The 15949-nt window shown below is 43.5% G+C and overlaps 1 non-coding gene across 1 annotated transcript; it reads left to right on the plus strand.

Annotated features, from left to right (window-relative positions):
* The first annotated feature begins 4654 nt into the window (after positions 1 to 4654).
* Positions 4655 to 4758, plus strand: LOC123942945. The gene has a single exon (XR_006818565.1). It is a non-coding gene; the product is annotated as a small nucleolar RNA U13 (small nucleolar RNA).
* Positions 4759 to 15949: the final 11191 nt, after the last annotated feature.

Raw genomic sequence — 15949 nt, forward strand, 5'->3', positions numbered from 1 at the left:
CAGATGACATGATACTATATATAGAAAACCCTAAATATTCCACCACAAAACTACTAGAACTGATAAATGCATTCAGTCAGTAAAGTCTCAGGATACATAATTAATGTACAGAAATCTGTTGCATTCCTATACATTAATAATGAAGCAACAGAAAGTGAAATTAACAAAACAGTCTGGTTTACAATTGCACCAAAAACAATAAAATATCTAGGAATAAATTTAACCAAATAGGTGAAAGACCTATACTCTGAAACCATAAAACACTGATGAGAAAACAAAAACAAAACAAAAAACACTGATGAGAGAAATTCAAGATAATGCAAAGAAATGGGAAGACATTCCATGCTCATGTGTTGGAGGAACAAATAATGTTAAAATATCTATACTACCCAAGGGTCCCTAGGTGGCTCAGTCTCTTAAGCATCCGATTTTTTATTTCAGCTCAGGTCATGATCTCAGGGTTTAAGATTGAGCCCTGTGTTGAGTCCCAAGTTGGTCTCCCTGCTCAGTGGGGAGCCTGTTTCTCTCCCTCTCCTTCTCCCTCTTCCTCTGCCCCTTTCCCTGCTCTCTTGCTCTCTTTCTTTCTCTCTCTCTCTCTCAAATAAATGAAATAAAATATATTTTAAACTGTCTATACTACCTAAAGTAACCTACAGATTTAATGCAATCCTTATCGAAATACCAACAGTATTTTTCACAGATCTAGAAGAAGCAATCCCAAAAATCTGTTTGGAAGCACAAAAGATCCTGAACAGCCAAAGCAATTTTGAGAAAGAAAAACAAAACTTGGAGGTATCACAATTTCAGATGTCAAGTTATATTACAAAGTGGTAGTAATTAAAACAGTATGGTATTGGCATAAAAACAAACACATAGATCAATGGAATAGAAGAGAAGCCCCAGAAATAAACCCACAATTATATGGTCAATAAATCTTCAACAAAGGAGGAAAGACTATCCATTGGGGAAAAAGTCTCTTCATCAAATAGTGTTGGGAAAACTGGATACCTACAGGCAAAAGAATCAAACTGGACCACTTCCTTTCCTTTTTTTTTTTTAAGAGTTTACTTGTTTATTTGACAAAGAGAGAGAGAGGGAGAGAGAAAGCATAAGCAGGGGGAGTGGCACAGAGAGAGGGAGAAGGCTTCCCACTGAGCAGGGAGATCCATGAGATCCCAGGACCCTGGGATCAGGACCTGAACCAAAGGCAAACACTTAACTGACTGAGTCACCCAGGTGCCCACAGACCACCTTTTTTCACCACACACAAAAATAAATTCAAAATGGATTAAAGACCTAAATGTGCTACAGGAAACCATCAAAATCCTAGAACAGAACAGAAGTAGTAATTTCTCTCACATCAGCCATAGCAACATTTTTCTATACACATACATCTCCTGAGGCAAGGGAAATAAAAACAAAAATAAACTATTGGGACTACATTTGAATAAAAAGTTTCTGCACAGTGAAACAATCAATCAACAAAACTAAAAGGCAACCTACTGAATGAGTAAAAGGTATTTGCAAATGATGTCTGATAAAGGATTAGTATCTAAAATATGTAAAGAACTGATACTACTCAACAGTGAAAAATAAATAATCCGATTAAAAGCCGGCAGAAGAGAGGCGCCTGGGTAGCTCAGTGGGTTGAGCCTCTGCCTTCAGCTCAGGTCATGATCCCACTGTCCTGGGATCGAGCCCTACATCGGGCTCTCTGCTTAGTGAGGAGCCTGCTTCCTCCTCTCTCTCTGCCTGCCTCTCTGCCTGCTTGTGATCTCTCTCTCTGTCAAATAAACAAATAAAATCTTAAAAAAAAAAAAAAAAGGCAGGCAGAAGACATGAACACTTATGTTTCCAAAGAAGACATCCAGGGCCTCCTGGGTGGCTCAGTCGGTTAAGCATCTGCCTTCAGCTCAGGTCGTGGTCTCAGGGTCCTGTGATCAAGACCCACAAGGGCTCCCTGCTCTTCAGGGAGCCTGCTTCTCCCTCTCCCTCTGCCTGGTGCTCCCCTTGCTTGTGCTCACATGCTCTCTCTCCCTCTGTGTCAAATAAATAAATAAATCTTTAAAATAAAAAAAAGAAGACATTCAGATGGCCAACAGACATATAAAAAGATGCTCAACATCACTCATTATCAAGGAACTGCAAATCCAAACTACAATGAGATAACACCTCACACCCATTAGAATGGCTAAAATAAAAAACACAAGAAACAACAAGTGTTGGCAAGGATGTGGATAAAAAGGGACCCTCTTGCACTGTTGGTACGAATGCAAACTCGTGCAGCCATTGTGGAAAACAGTATGGAATTTCCTTAAAAATTTATAAATGGAACTACCCTTGGTTCCAGTACCACACTACTGGGTATTTACCCAAAAATACAAAAACACGAATTCAAAGAAATATTCATGCCTATGTTTCTTGCAGCATTACTTACAATAACCAAATTATGGACACAGCCCAGATGTTCCATTGATAGATCAACATACAAAGAAGAGGTTGTGCATATATATATACACAATGGAATATTATTCAGCCATAAAAGAGAACAAAAGCTCACTATTTGCAATGACATGGATAGAAATAGAGTATGATGCTAAGTCAGCCTGAAAAATACAAATACCATATTTGTATTGTGAGGAATGTAAGAAACAACAAACAAGCAAAGGAAGGACAAAAAGGGAAAGAGAGAGGGACAAACCAAGAAACAGACTCTTAATTATAGAGAACAAACTGATGGTTACCAGAAGGGAGGTAGGTGGGGGGGATGGGCAAAATAGAGGGTAGGGATTAAAGGGTCCACTTGCGATGATGAAAAAAATACAAATAAAATAAAATAATAAAAAATTAAATAAATAAATAATAAAACACACTCAAAAAGCCTAACTCCTCAAGGAGCCAGGAAACCCACAACTTCAAGGAAACAAAGTCCTGGCTATGCAGAGGAGGGAGAGGAGAATGCTTTCATTCTTTTTTTATCCTTAATAGATTGTTACAATAAATTCACAATGAATTGTCCTGCCACACACATACTCTTTTGAATTTGATCCTTTCTTAGAATATGATGCCTTTTGGGAAAGTTACTGTGGAAAATCAGTAAGAAACATTTATGAAGGGGCACATGGGTGGCTCCATCAGTTAAGCCTCTGTCTTCAGCGCAGGTCATGATCCCAAGGTTCAAGTCCCACATCAGGCTCCCTGATCAGCAGGAAACCTGCTTCTCCCTCTCCCTCTGCCTGCCACTCCCCCTGCTTACGCGCACTCTCTCTCTTTCTCTGCCAAATAAATAAACAAAATCTTTAAAAAAATATTTCAGTCCAGGGGCACCTGGGTGGCTCAGTCAGTTAAGCGGCTGCCTTAGGCTCAGGTCATGATCCCAGGGGTCCTGGGATCAAGCCCCACATCAGGCTCCCTGCTCCCTCTCCCTCTGCCTGCCGCTCTGCTTACTTGTGCTCTTTATCTCTCTGTTGAATAAATAATAAAAATCTTTTTAAAAATTTTCAGTCAAATTTAGACAACAAAATGCATATACGACTATCTGAGAAGATATTTGAGAACAACTCAAGCCAATGAATATTTATGGAGCATCTACTAAAAAAGTTAACAGTTTCTCATAACCTGCTAGGAGCCAGGCTATGCAATAACCTGGGAATACTGCAACCAAGCAGAGAGGCCCCCTGCCCGAGGGAGCTCGGAAGGACAGACATGAAACATACAGGAATGAGGTAGTAACTCTTACAAAAGGGGGAGCACCGGCTGCCACAGGAATGGAGAGCCAGAGGATGAAACACAGAATGGGGTATCAGGGAAGGCCTCCCTCAGAAATGGACATTTAAACTGAGACTTGAAAGTAACCAAAATACAAAGACATCTGAGCTGGCAGAGGAGGGAAACAGAGTTTACTGCTTCCTAGGCAAGGGAGAGCCATGTTCCCCCAGAAATAAGTTCAGCGGTCTCTCCAAGCAGAAATTGAAAGGGCAAGATGTAGGTCCAAAAGGGGGAAATCACTAAAGGAGGACTGAGTTCGAGTCTCTGGCTCCAGTGGGGGTTGTACACTCTACTTTGTAATTGGTCCTCTTCAGGTCTCGGTTCTCAAAAAGGCAAGCAGGTCTCAAAGAGATCCAAGACAGGGACTGTAATATCTTGGGGGACTCAGAGCCAAAGCAGGCAAAACCATATCTATTCGCTCCAAGGCTAGATAGATTTTTCCTTACAAAGGCTAAAAATGGGAGGAGGACAGGCAGAGAAAGAAGGGAAGGTGATGGAAGGATCAGAGCTGCAGAGAATGGAACAAGTTCAAGGAACCAAGAGAGACTAGAGATATAGAAGCATGGAGGCAGAGACGGTAGGGGCTTAGACAAAGCTGGTAAAGCAGGCTGGGTTAAGAAAGGTTTGGTAGACCATGTGCTGTGAATGAGATTGTGTGCCCCCAAGATTCATCTGTTGAAGCCCTAAACTCCAATGTGACTATATTTGGAGATAGGGATAAGGTCTGAAGAATGGGCCCCTAATTTGATGGGGTTCGTATCTTTATAAAAGGAGGAGGAGATACAAGGGATCTCTGTCTTCTCATGTACACACAGAGAAAAGGCCATATTTTCATATGTCCCAAGGGGGACAGTGGCCACCTACAAGTCAAATGAAGAAGTCTCTGATCCTTTGGCAGTTCATAAGAATGATGGTTGGGTGTTCATGCCATTGTGTGACATGTGCCTTTCTGAAACCTTATTACAACCTTGGCACATTGCCTGCCTGATGTGGGAAAAAAAGAAGAGGCCTCAGAATTAAACCTCATTGCTGACACCTCGATCTTGGACTTCCAGCCCTCAGAACTGTGAGAAATTTCTGTTGTTTAAGCCACCCAGTCTGCGGTATTTTGTTATAAACTAATATGCCATATTGGGAATTTTGAACTAAAAACTCAATGAGGCTTTTTTTTTTAAAGATTTATTTAGTTATGGGGCACCTGGATGGCTCAATGGGTAAAGCCTCTGCCTTTGGCTCAGGTCATGATCTCAGGGTCCTGGGATCGAGCCCCACATAGGGCTCTTTTCTCAGTGGGGAGCGTGCTTCTCCCTCTCTGCCTGCCTCTCTGCCTATTTGTGATCTCTCTCTGTCAAATAAATAAATAAATTTTTTTTAAAAGATTTATTTACTTATCTGAGAGAGCAAGAGCATGAGCAGGAGGGACAGAGGGAGAGAGAATCCAAAGCAGACTCCACACTGGCTGAGCCCAATGAAGGATTCAGTCTCCTAACCCATGAGATCAGGACCTGAGCCGCAACCAAGAGCCTGATGCTTAACCAGCTGTATCCCTTGAGGCTTAAGCTGGGGATATACATGCTCACAGTTAGGCCTGTGGAGGCTCACCGTGGCTGCAAAATGGGGAAGGAATCTGAGCAGGACAAGACTAGAAGCAGAGACACAAGGTCAGAGGTGAGTGTGGGACCCAGGCTAGAGACAATGGAGGCAAGAAGCATGGTGAAGGAGAGCGGAGGAAAAGCAGACAGACTGGACAAATTTTTACAAGGTCAAATCAGCAGGACTTAGGGGATGTAAAGAGGAAGGAGGCAGATTCCAAAGGCCCCTAAGATATAGTTAGGAAGAGTACTGGACTGGGAGTCTCAAGACTGAGGCTCTAATCTCAGACCTGCCACCAATAAATTACTCAGTGGCTTTGACTAAGTCACTTTATTGCCCTTCACTGCTTTAGTTTCCTCACATTACAGAAAGAGCTGGAATCCCATGATTCTGTGAAGTAAATGTGCTAACAAGGACAAATTAAAGCCATTGCATCATCTCCATCAAGGTTAGTTTGGGGACTCTTCCCCTATGCTTTACTTATCACTATTGACCACATATACTTATAACTGACCATCAAGGACATCTTAGAGTCCTCCACTTACTTGTCTGTCTCCCTCAAAAGACTGAGGACTCCTTGGGGAAAGAACCAGGTATCCTTTTCCCGGAATCAGGTCTCGTATGGTGATTGATTTATTATATTTGTTAAATCAATTATCTTAAAGTGCTGAGAGGACAGGTGTATGGTTACTCTAGGAAGGTGTCTTGGTGCGATGCATTGTGTGTTTTCTGTATACAAGGCACTGTGGTAGATGCTAGGTCCACAGAGTAAACAAGCAAGCAAGTCATGGACCTTACGTCAAGTCAAGCAGCTTGGACAGACATTAAACACATGAGGACAAAAATGATGGTTTATTTCTAGTTGTGGTAAGTGCTACAAGGAAAAGTACTGGGTACTGTAAGTGTGTAATAGAGAGACATACCTTGGGGGTAGACGAAAGGTTTTCCTGAAAGAATGACCTTTATGATTACACACATGGGTTGATTTACTCACAGAATGAAGAAGGAAGAGAAGAAGAGGGGGGAGCAGGAAGAGGGAAGAGGGATTTGAGAGGGAGAGTGACTTCTAAGTAGAAGGAATAACAAGCATGCATGGAGGCCTGAGGCAGGAAGGAGTTCTGGTAAGGAGAATACTAGAAGGAAGCCCACCAAAATGGTAATGTTAGTTAAAATCAGGTTGCAGAATCGTGGGTTCTTTCAATTTTCTTCTGTATACATTTTTCATTTTACAGATTTTCGCCAACAAACATGTATTGTTTTAGTTATCAGAGGCAGGGGAACAGCATTGTTAGTTTAAACAAAATAATAAATGATCAGAGAGAATGGGTGTCATGGAGAAGGGAGCGTATTCCAGAGGGATGGGTAAGAGGTAAGCGGTGAGTAATTCTTGCGTGGGAGAGAGCAATAAGCACATTGGTGGGACTGGATCAAAGCAGCCAGGGTGACTCACAAATGAGACAGTTGAAGCCAGGTCCACCAAGGGCCATGAAGATGAGGCCAAGGAGTTGGGGGTAAGATGAGAAGTTACAGGGAGCTACGTTCAGGGGGCTTGAGCAGAGAGAATACAGCTTTGAGCAGAGGCAAGCAGGATGGGGAGAAAGCAGAAGCAAAAAGACCCCCTGAGCAGGCCCTGCAGGGCTGGTGCTGGACAGCGGGGACCTGATGAAGGCAGTAGTCCTACGACACAGAGCCAGCTTTGGTCCTCTGTTACTTCCCAGGTTGGGCTGCCCCATGCTTTCTGCCCCTATAGCGGAAGTGGAAACGGTGGTTTCCGAAGGGCCTTCCTGATCTGCTATCTCTGAGAAAGAAACTGCTAGCCTAAGTACATTTCTAAAGAGATAAAGTCAAAGATTGGCTTGGGTGGAAAGGGGTGCAGGGCATAGGATAGGCAGAGGGTGGAAAATTGAGACCTGATGTTCCCACCCACTCCTGATCATGATAAGCACCCCCGCCACCCCCACTGGGTCCATTGCCAGTGTTCCCCCTGCCCCCAGGCTGTGAAAGATGTTTAGGGCTGGGATGTGAGTTGAGGAGGGGGCAGAAATTGGCTCCCCTCCCCTCTCTGAGCTGGACCCACAGGAATTGCTTCAGCCACTTCCCTTCCAGCCGTCCTGTTCTTCTTGCATAGTTACCTCACATCACCCTCTAATTGCTCCACCTGAATGCTCCTGGGCGTCTCCCACTCCCTCGCACTCCTGACATGAGTGCTGCCTTACTCCCTGCTAGTGCAGAGGGACGAAAAGCAGCTTCATCCTGGCCTTTCAGCCCATAAGTTGAATGCAGCCTTAGAGTCCGTGGCCCATGACTGCTCTCCTGAGGAAAGAGATACAAAATTACATTAAATCATCATATTAAGGGGTGCCTGGGCGGCTCAGTGGGTTAAAGTCTCTGCCTTCAGTTTGGGTCATGGTCTCAGGGTCCTGGGATCGAGCCCCACATCGGGCTCTCTGCTCAGTAGGGAGCCTGCTTCCACCCCACCCCACCCCCCGCCACCTGCCTCTCTGCCTACTTGTGATCTCTGTCAAATAAATAAATAAAATCTTTTTAAAAAATCATCATATTAAATGGGAGTATCAAATGCAGGACCAGTCAGTCGGGTCAGTGGCTAAGGGATCTCTGTAGCTTTGGTGTTGACCCTGTGCTGTTGTAAGGATGGAGGAGGCAGGGATACTGAAGAAACAGTCCCATTCTCCACAGGTTTTATTTGCTCTTCAGAGGCATCCAGTTCTTAGTAGAAGCAACGTCAACCCAGCAGCCCTAGGTCCATGTTACCGCAGAGCTCCTGCTGGGTCATTCGGGCTAGCACACCTACCCCTCTAAGCCTCAGGTAGTTCCTTCCATTGCTGTTATTATTGATGGTTGTTGAATAAAGGGGCTAGTCATAAGAAGTAAATGGAGAGCTTTGCAGAGTAGAACTGATTGCATTTTCCAAAGATGAGTGCCCCTCCCTTCCCTGTTCTTCAGTCATTTTATAGTCTCCAGGGTAGGGTCTTGTTCCGACCCCTGGAATCTGGGTGGGGCTGTGACCACACTGATCCATGGGGTACAGGGAGAACAATGCAGATCATAAGAAAGGTGAGGTAATAAAAGGAACACAACTCACACCTGCTTCTTTCTTCCCGTAACCCTAGCCACCCTGCAGGAAAAACCCAATCTAGGCCACCAGGAGAAAAACTGGAGCCCCCGGCCAACAGCCAGCATCCACTGTCAGATATGTGGGTGAAGAATCCTGCAGATAATTTGGGGCCCAGTTTTGAGTCTTCCAGCTGCAGCCTCAGACATCATGGAACAGAGACCAGCCATCCCCACTGGGCTCTATCCAAATTCCCAACCCGCAGAACTCGTGAACATGACAAAGGGTGTCTCGTGTTGCTAAGTCCTGGGGTAATCTGTTAGGCAACATTAGGTAACCAGAACATAGAGTAATCTTAGGACAAGCAAGAATGAGCAATTATCAACTGAAGCAGGAAGTGCCCTAAAAGAGTTAAGAATCAGAATGGAATGGCATTAAACACGGAAAGCATTAGTAGCTCCCACCATGTGATTTCAAAGCCAGCTCTGCTGTCAAGTTGTTCCCTCAAAGGCCACCAACAGCATCTGAACTAACAAAAAATAAAAACAAAACACCTCTACTTTTTTTCCATACTCATCCTTCTTCAGCGTCTTCTTCCATTGACTTCCAGTGACAATGTAAGTTAACTACCACACTAAAATACCTTTCTTCTGATCTCTGCCTTGTTATATTCACGGATTCCTCTTCTCCTACCTACCTTCCTTCTAGGGTATAACCAACTTACTTTTCCAAAGGCTTACTCCCCTCTCTCTATCCAGGGCACTCGAAGAGCTCACTCTTTCTTGCTGGAACTATCATCTGTCTGCCGAAGTCCCTCACTCCAGTCTCTGCTTAGCTGGCCCTATCCTTCTACATGAACTCCTATTTTGTAGCTCCCATTTCCCACTAGTCATATAGCAATACCTTATTTCTTCTCAACCTCAAATCCACCACTCCAAAATTGACACACTGAAATGGATGCTGTCTGGGGCCCTCTCAAATCCTTTTTAGCAGCTGGTCCACTCATCACTCACAAGCATGTGATCTAAAAACCACACATAGCTGTCCCCTTTTCTGTTGAATTTCCCTGGACCAAATGGAACCCAAACCTTCCCCCCTTACGTGTACTTTGGGCAGACCTGTGTCAATGACTGCCTGATGTAGGGCTTCAAAACACCAGCCCCCTTGCCTCCAGCTGGAGCCCACTCTTGTGTCATCTGTGCCAATAGCCTCCCTGTGGGCTCAGCCCACACACGTGCTCAGCTTCTTCCCCTTTGCCGTCCCATTTCCCTCACTCTCCTCCTCCTCCCTCAATCAATCCCTTGAACAAAAGTCCCATGCCAGGTTCTGCTTCTAAGTGACCCAATCAAAAACACCTACCAAGGTAGGTTTGCTCTGTTTACCCTGTAAATGCTGTGTGTTGGCCACCGCAGTCTGAAACTCCCTATCAGGCCAGGCATCAATTTGAACACATTGTCTAGCAAACGCCTCTCAGATGTACTCCTACCTCACAGCTGGATTGTGAAATCAGTCTCCCCTCTGCCCAGCCTGCTGCTTCCTGTTATTCCACCCTTCCTCAACATGTCTAGCATGTCAGTGCCAGATTAAAATTTTTTCAATGCCTCTGATTGTACAGCATCCCGACTCAAAAGTTCAATGCCTCCTCTTTCTAATGGTACCAGATAAAGATCCTTTTGTCTGCTTTCCTGGACCCTCACTGAGATCTGGCTTCCATCTTGTTTATTTAATCTCATTTTCAGTATTTCTAATTTTCTATTCCAGCCAGCTCCTTCAGAGTTCACAAACCACACACATTCCTGTCAGACCAGCAGGACTTTCCCCTCTCATCTTTACTTGCCTAAGTCCTGCCAGCTAGCGAGAGTATAACCAGAACCAACGTTGAGTTTGCTCCCTGGTAAATCAGAAGCTGCACTGGGTTATCCCACAAAGAAAACTTTAATTGCAGCAAATAAGGAGATCATGGGGAATACCTTCCAAAGAGCTGACTTCCTGAGCAAGGGCGATGAGTTCCTTTTATTTAGGGTAGGATGAATATTTAGGTAAGGAAGACTTTGTCATTAAATGTAGAGGCAGGCCTAAGGTCGTGCATGAGTCTTAAGGAAACACGTCTGTACACACATTGTATGTTATGTAAATGAGACTGAGCCTCCTCCTTGGGTGAAGGTTTTAGTATTATAATTAGGTAAAAGTAATTGTAGGTCATTCTATCATCCGTCTGTGCAGAAGTGAGTTGGGGGTTAAGCTTAAACTGGTCTGGGGGGTCTGGGCCAGCGAGAGATCCTGTCAGGGCAGTTGCTCCTGCTTGAGGGCTGGTTTTGCTTTCCATTTGCCTGAGTTACGAGATAAGCTGGAGGGGCACTTCGGTGGTGCAGTTGGTTGAGCATCACACTCGTGGTTTCAGCTTGGGTCATGATCTCCGGATCATAAGATTGAGCCCTACATTGGGCTTCTTGCTCCTTGGGTTTTTCTCTCTCCCTCTCCCTCTGACCCTCCCTCTGCTTTCTCTCTCTCTCAAAATAAATAAATCTTTTTAAAAAGAAGGAGAGATAAGCTAGAAAGAAGAGCTCAAGGAAAAATGTGGGACAAAGGTTAGTGAGTATAAGCTAGTGGTCAGTAAAGTTCAAGCCCAGGGTTCTAGCTGGTAATAGGAGGGATGGCCAACTGCCTTCCCATAGCTTCTCGATCCTTTGCCCCAGTTTCCAGCTGGGCACATGGCTGCCTGCAGTAAATAAACATACACAGGCCTCCCTTGCAGCTAGCTATGGTTAAGTGACTTCATTCATCTCAGCGTATTTCATATAAGCAGAAATGTTGTGCATTACTTCTGTCAAAGATCTTAACAGAAAGGAGAGTGTTTCTTTGCCTTTCTCTTCCCTACTGGCTGTAATGTGGAGCTTGAGCAGTGTTGGGGAGGAAGAATTTCCTCTGTCCTGCAAGGTCCTTCTAGCTGGACTAAGAATCAAATTGACATGAGAAAGATTAACAGGAGAAAACAAATTTGGTAGCGTATGAAATTCCAAAGACAATGAGGCAACATGACACTTACATGAGCTTGGGAGAGGATACAAAGGAGTGAAAGACCATGTGGTTAGGTGAAAGGAGATATTTAGAAAACAAAGTTCTAAAAAAAGAAAAAGAAAAGAAAACAAATGTCTCCCTATTTTGCAGATAAGTTTCCTAGTTAAAGTGGAATCTCTGTAAATAGCTCTCTTTGGTACAAAAGAGATCTCTCTGGTACAATCAGGCCTTGAGGGAGAGGTGAAGAACTTCTCCTAATCAGCTGCTATATTTTGATTGCTTTTTATTCAAAATAATGTTCATGCCAGACTGGCCTATCTTGGGGCGCCCAGCCCTTGGCCCCTACAGCCTCCATCTTAGATCATGAAGTAAAAGCCATGTTTTGAGGATAGAGAAGCAACAAACTAGAGCTCCTAGCCAAGCCCAGACTACCTTCCCAAATCTAGAGAATGAACTTATATGTAGTAAACTACTGTTAGTGTTTTTACTCACAGCTGAATCTAATCCTAACCAACACTCAGTTCTTCATGGTTCTACTCACCTTTTGTGAAGAAAGAAGTGGAGGCGATGGTGTACGGGTAAATGATTAATAACTACCTTGGGGCAGATCCTCATTTGCAATATTTCCAATTTCCATGATGTAAATATTCCTATCAAGGTCAACTTCAAGCTACCAATGTTATGTCAATTGGCTCACAAAAATCCCAAAAATATAATGATTGGCTCTTGTGAGCTGGTATGAGCTGGCTTCTGCAAACCACTGGGGAAGGACTGGGATGGCAATGACATTTAGTGGAACTTGTTACATGCTAGGCACTGTAGTAGGTATTTTGCATACATTACCTTCTTTTTCTTTTTAAGATTTTATTTATTTATTTGACATAGAGAGAGAGAGAGTACAAGCAGGGGGAGCAGCTGGCAGAGGGAGAGGGGGAGAGGGAAGCAGTTTCCTGCTAGGCAAGGAGCCCAACACAGGGCTCCATCCCAGGACACTGGGATCATGACCTGAGCCGAAAGCAGACGCTTAACCACCTGAGCCACCCAGGAACCCCCACATATACTACCTTCTTTAATCCTCAACCAACTGCTGAGGGGCAAAGCCAAATTTCTCTAACCATTAACACCTTTTAGGAAAAATTCCAATACTAATGGATTGTTTAAAAATATCTTTTCTATAACCTTGGAAGATATATTGGTCACTCCTATTACAGATAATTAGAAAAGGTAGGAAATGGAGGTTAGAAAGAGAAAATGGGGTGTGGCGGATTTGTTCTGGGGTTTGATCATCCAGCACACTCTCTCTTCCTCTCACAACAGTCACTAGATTGATTGGGGAATTACCTCTTTGTGGTCAGTTGTAATAACTGTCAGATAAAGTGTCCTTTCTGTCTAGCTCCTGCCTAAACTAGGCTAACCAGACTCTCTCTGCTGGGGCTTGGGATGATGAACATGAATGGGAGAGAAGGAAAAATCTGATTGTCACTTATTCATCCAGCAGATGGCAAGGGCAAGACTGAATCCCCTGGAGCTGCATTCATTGTTGTGTTCCCTAAGCCTGGTTCTCTAGCCTTCCCTTGATTCTGTGAGCTATCCAATACCCTCCCAATACTCAACTTTTCAGTCTAAGCTAGCCATAATGAGTTTCTGTGGCTCAAAACCAAAGAAATGCAAAGGAAGAAAGACAGAAGCTTTAGAAAAAATTAAAGGAAGTTGAGCCAATGTGCACAGAACTTTAGAAAGACATTTCTAAATCACTACCAACAGGGAGGTGGCCATGATTATGTAAGGAGAATCGAGACAAGCCAGTCAGAATGCTGGGCTGGAGTTTTATTCATTCTGCATTGCAAGAATTATGGGCAGAACTGACATTACATAACCCTGAGTGGTGAGTAGGTGTTAGAGCTATACCACAGGAGGCTCATCACAGGGTTATTAAGTAAAGGCAACTCAAATCTTTCTATATCTAGAGTGTTGATGTTATTGTGTGTATCTAGAATCACATGAAATGTGTGGGAGGTTTGTTGTTGTTCTTAATATGTTGATCATATGGATGGGGGATCAGAGAGAAAACACAAACCACTAAGCACTCAGTCAACATTTTATTCTCTGGAAAGTGAAGAGAATTTATGATCATCTCATTAAAAATTAGAAGCAATGGAGAATCTGACAACTTTGTAGTATGGAAGCCAGAAGTTGTATTCCGGTTTGTGGGACTGCCAGCGTTCTTGCTAGGTCTGTGCCTCAACCAAAACTTTCCCTCCTCACCCCATCGTGCAGTGATCTCACCCTGCTCTGAATTCCTAGAACACTTGCTTTCTGTATCAACATTCCATTCATTTGACATTCATCACAGTGATTTGCTGAGGAAAAGTGCCTATAAGCTCTAATATACCAAACAAATGTTAGTTATTATGCTATTGTGTGTGTGCATATATATGTCTACACATATATAATGTATATAATATATGCATGTTGGTGTATACATGTATACATATAAAATACATAAATACATGTGTGTATGTATGGTTATATAGTTATTTTGTGTTTCTCTTGTTTTCCCTTCACTGAGTTATAAGCTTCTTGAGTCATATTTTATCCATTTTTCTGCCTTCTACAGCTATCAGTTGAATCTAATCCTAACTAACACTCAATCAGCCTAATGACTGATGTTAGTCAACCTAACTAACCTGATGTTAGTCAGCTAACATCAATCAACCTACTGATGTTTTGAGTGTGGGGACTAACTTTTACCATTTCACAAGTACATGACTTTCAGCCACTTACGTTCACTCCCTTCAGTGTCCTACAAGGCTGCTGGGATGATCATGTAAAGTAATGGGTACAGAGCACCCTGGATGCGTTAATTTCCTGTGGCCTATGACAGAAAGAACGTTGTAATTTTAGTTCCTCCTTCCATCTCCTGTCTTCTTTTTCTCAGAAGTTTGGGTCATGGATATGATCAGAGATACGTTTCTCAATAACAGATTTCTTTTTTTTTTTTTTAAAGATTTTTTATTTATTTATTTGACAGAGAGAGATCACAAGTAGATAGAGAGGCAGGCAGAGAGAGAGAGGGAAGCAGGCTCCCCGCCAAGCAGAGAGCCCGATGCAGGACTCGATCCCAGGACCCTGAGATCTTGACCCGAGCCGAAGGCAGTGGCTTAACCCACTGAGCCACCCAGGCGCCCCTTCTCAATAACAGATTTCTGAAGTGACTCCTAGACCTCTGAATGGGCAGTATGCAACATAATCTAACACGAAAGGACTGATCTAGGCTGTTTTAAAAGTGAAAGCAAGGTAAAGCCATCAGCTGTGATAAATATTTCCCCTATGCACTATTTTTCCTTCTCTCACCTCATCATCTAACCCAGTATTGTCCAATAGATGGAAATGTGCGATATCCACTCTTCCCAATATGATAACCACTAGCCACATGTGGTTACTGTGTACTTGAAATGTGGTGATGCAAATGAAAACTGAATTTTAGATTTTCTTTAATTAAAATTTAAAGAGTCACATGCTACCTATAGAACAGCACAGAGCTAAACTAAGAGAATCTGGGTGGGTCTCTTCATTCATTCATTCACTCATTCACCATTCAGTCAAAGTCTATTGAGTACCTAATATGTGTCAGTACAGTACTAAGCTCTGACAGTGGGTTCAATGATGGTCTCTCATCCAAAAGAGTTCAAAAATTGTTTAAGGTAACAATCCTTTGAGGTGATCTCGAGTCCTTATCCTCTTGAGATAAGTTGCCGGAGGAGATTTCTTAGGCCTGGGTCACCCTGCAGATAACTTACCTTCCTGACTTCACCTGCTGGATTAGAATCTTTGCCTGAGCTAGAGGCAGTTCTCCAGGACTGCTAAGAGGCCCGTGATATGGCCAACAGGGCTGACCACCAAGGTTATTCTATCCTGGAGGCTGAGTGCACAACCTATTCAGAGCTTGAAAGTGAGCCACGAGCAAGGACGCAAATGTCAGAGCAGTGTAAAACCCCAAAGACACCAAGAGCCAGGGCAGCAAGCCAAATAATAACATTAATAATGAGGATTGTTGAGAGACAGGAAAACACAGAAGTTGGTTGCACTCTCTAGGAGTCAAACTTCATGGATGGCGATTCCAGCTCTGCCCCTGTTCTGCTATGTAACATCTCTGTGTCAGCCCTTCACTTGTAAAACAGATGTTATAATGGCCCTCCTTTCAGAGGCTTACCATGAACACTAGATGAATTTGAACATGAAAATGAACCCAGCTGAACTAGCTCCACTCTCTGGCCAATATGCTGTGCTGCTGGGCTTCTGAATGAGGTCGACCAGAATTCCAATCTAACTCTTACTACTTTATAGTTATACAGCCTTGAGAAAGTGAGCTGCCTCACTGAACCTCTCATTTTCCTCATTTGTAAAGTGAGGGTATAAATAATAATAGTAGGGGGTGCCTAGGTGGCTCAGTCAGTTACATGTCCGACTGTTCAGGGCTGTGAGACTGAACCCTGC

This window comes from Meles meles, chromosome 5 (assembly GCF_922984935.1).
Source record: "Meles meles chromosome 5, mMelMel3.1 paternal haplotype, whole genome shotgun sequence".
In the NCBI taxonomy this organism is placed as follows: Eukaryota; Metazoa; Chordata; class Mammalia; order Carnivora; family Mustelidae; genus Meles; species Meles meles.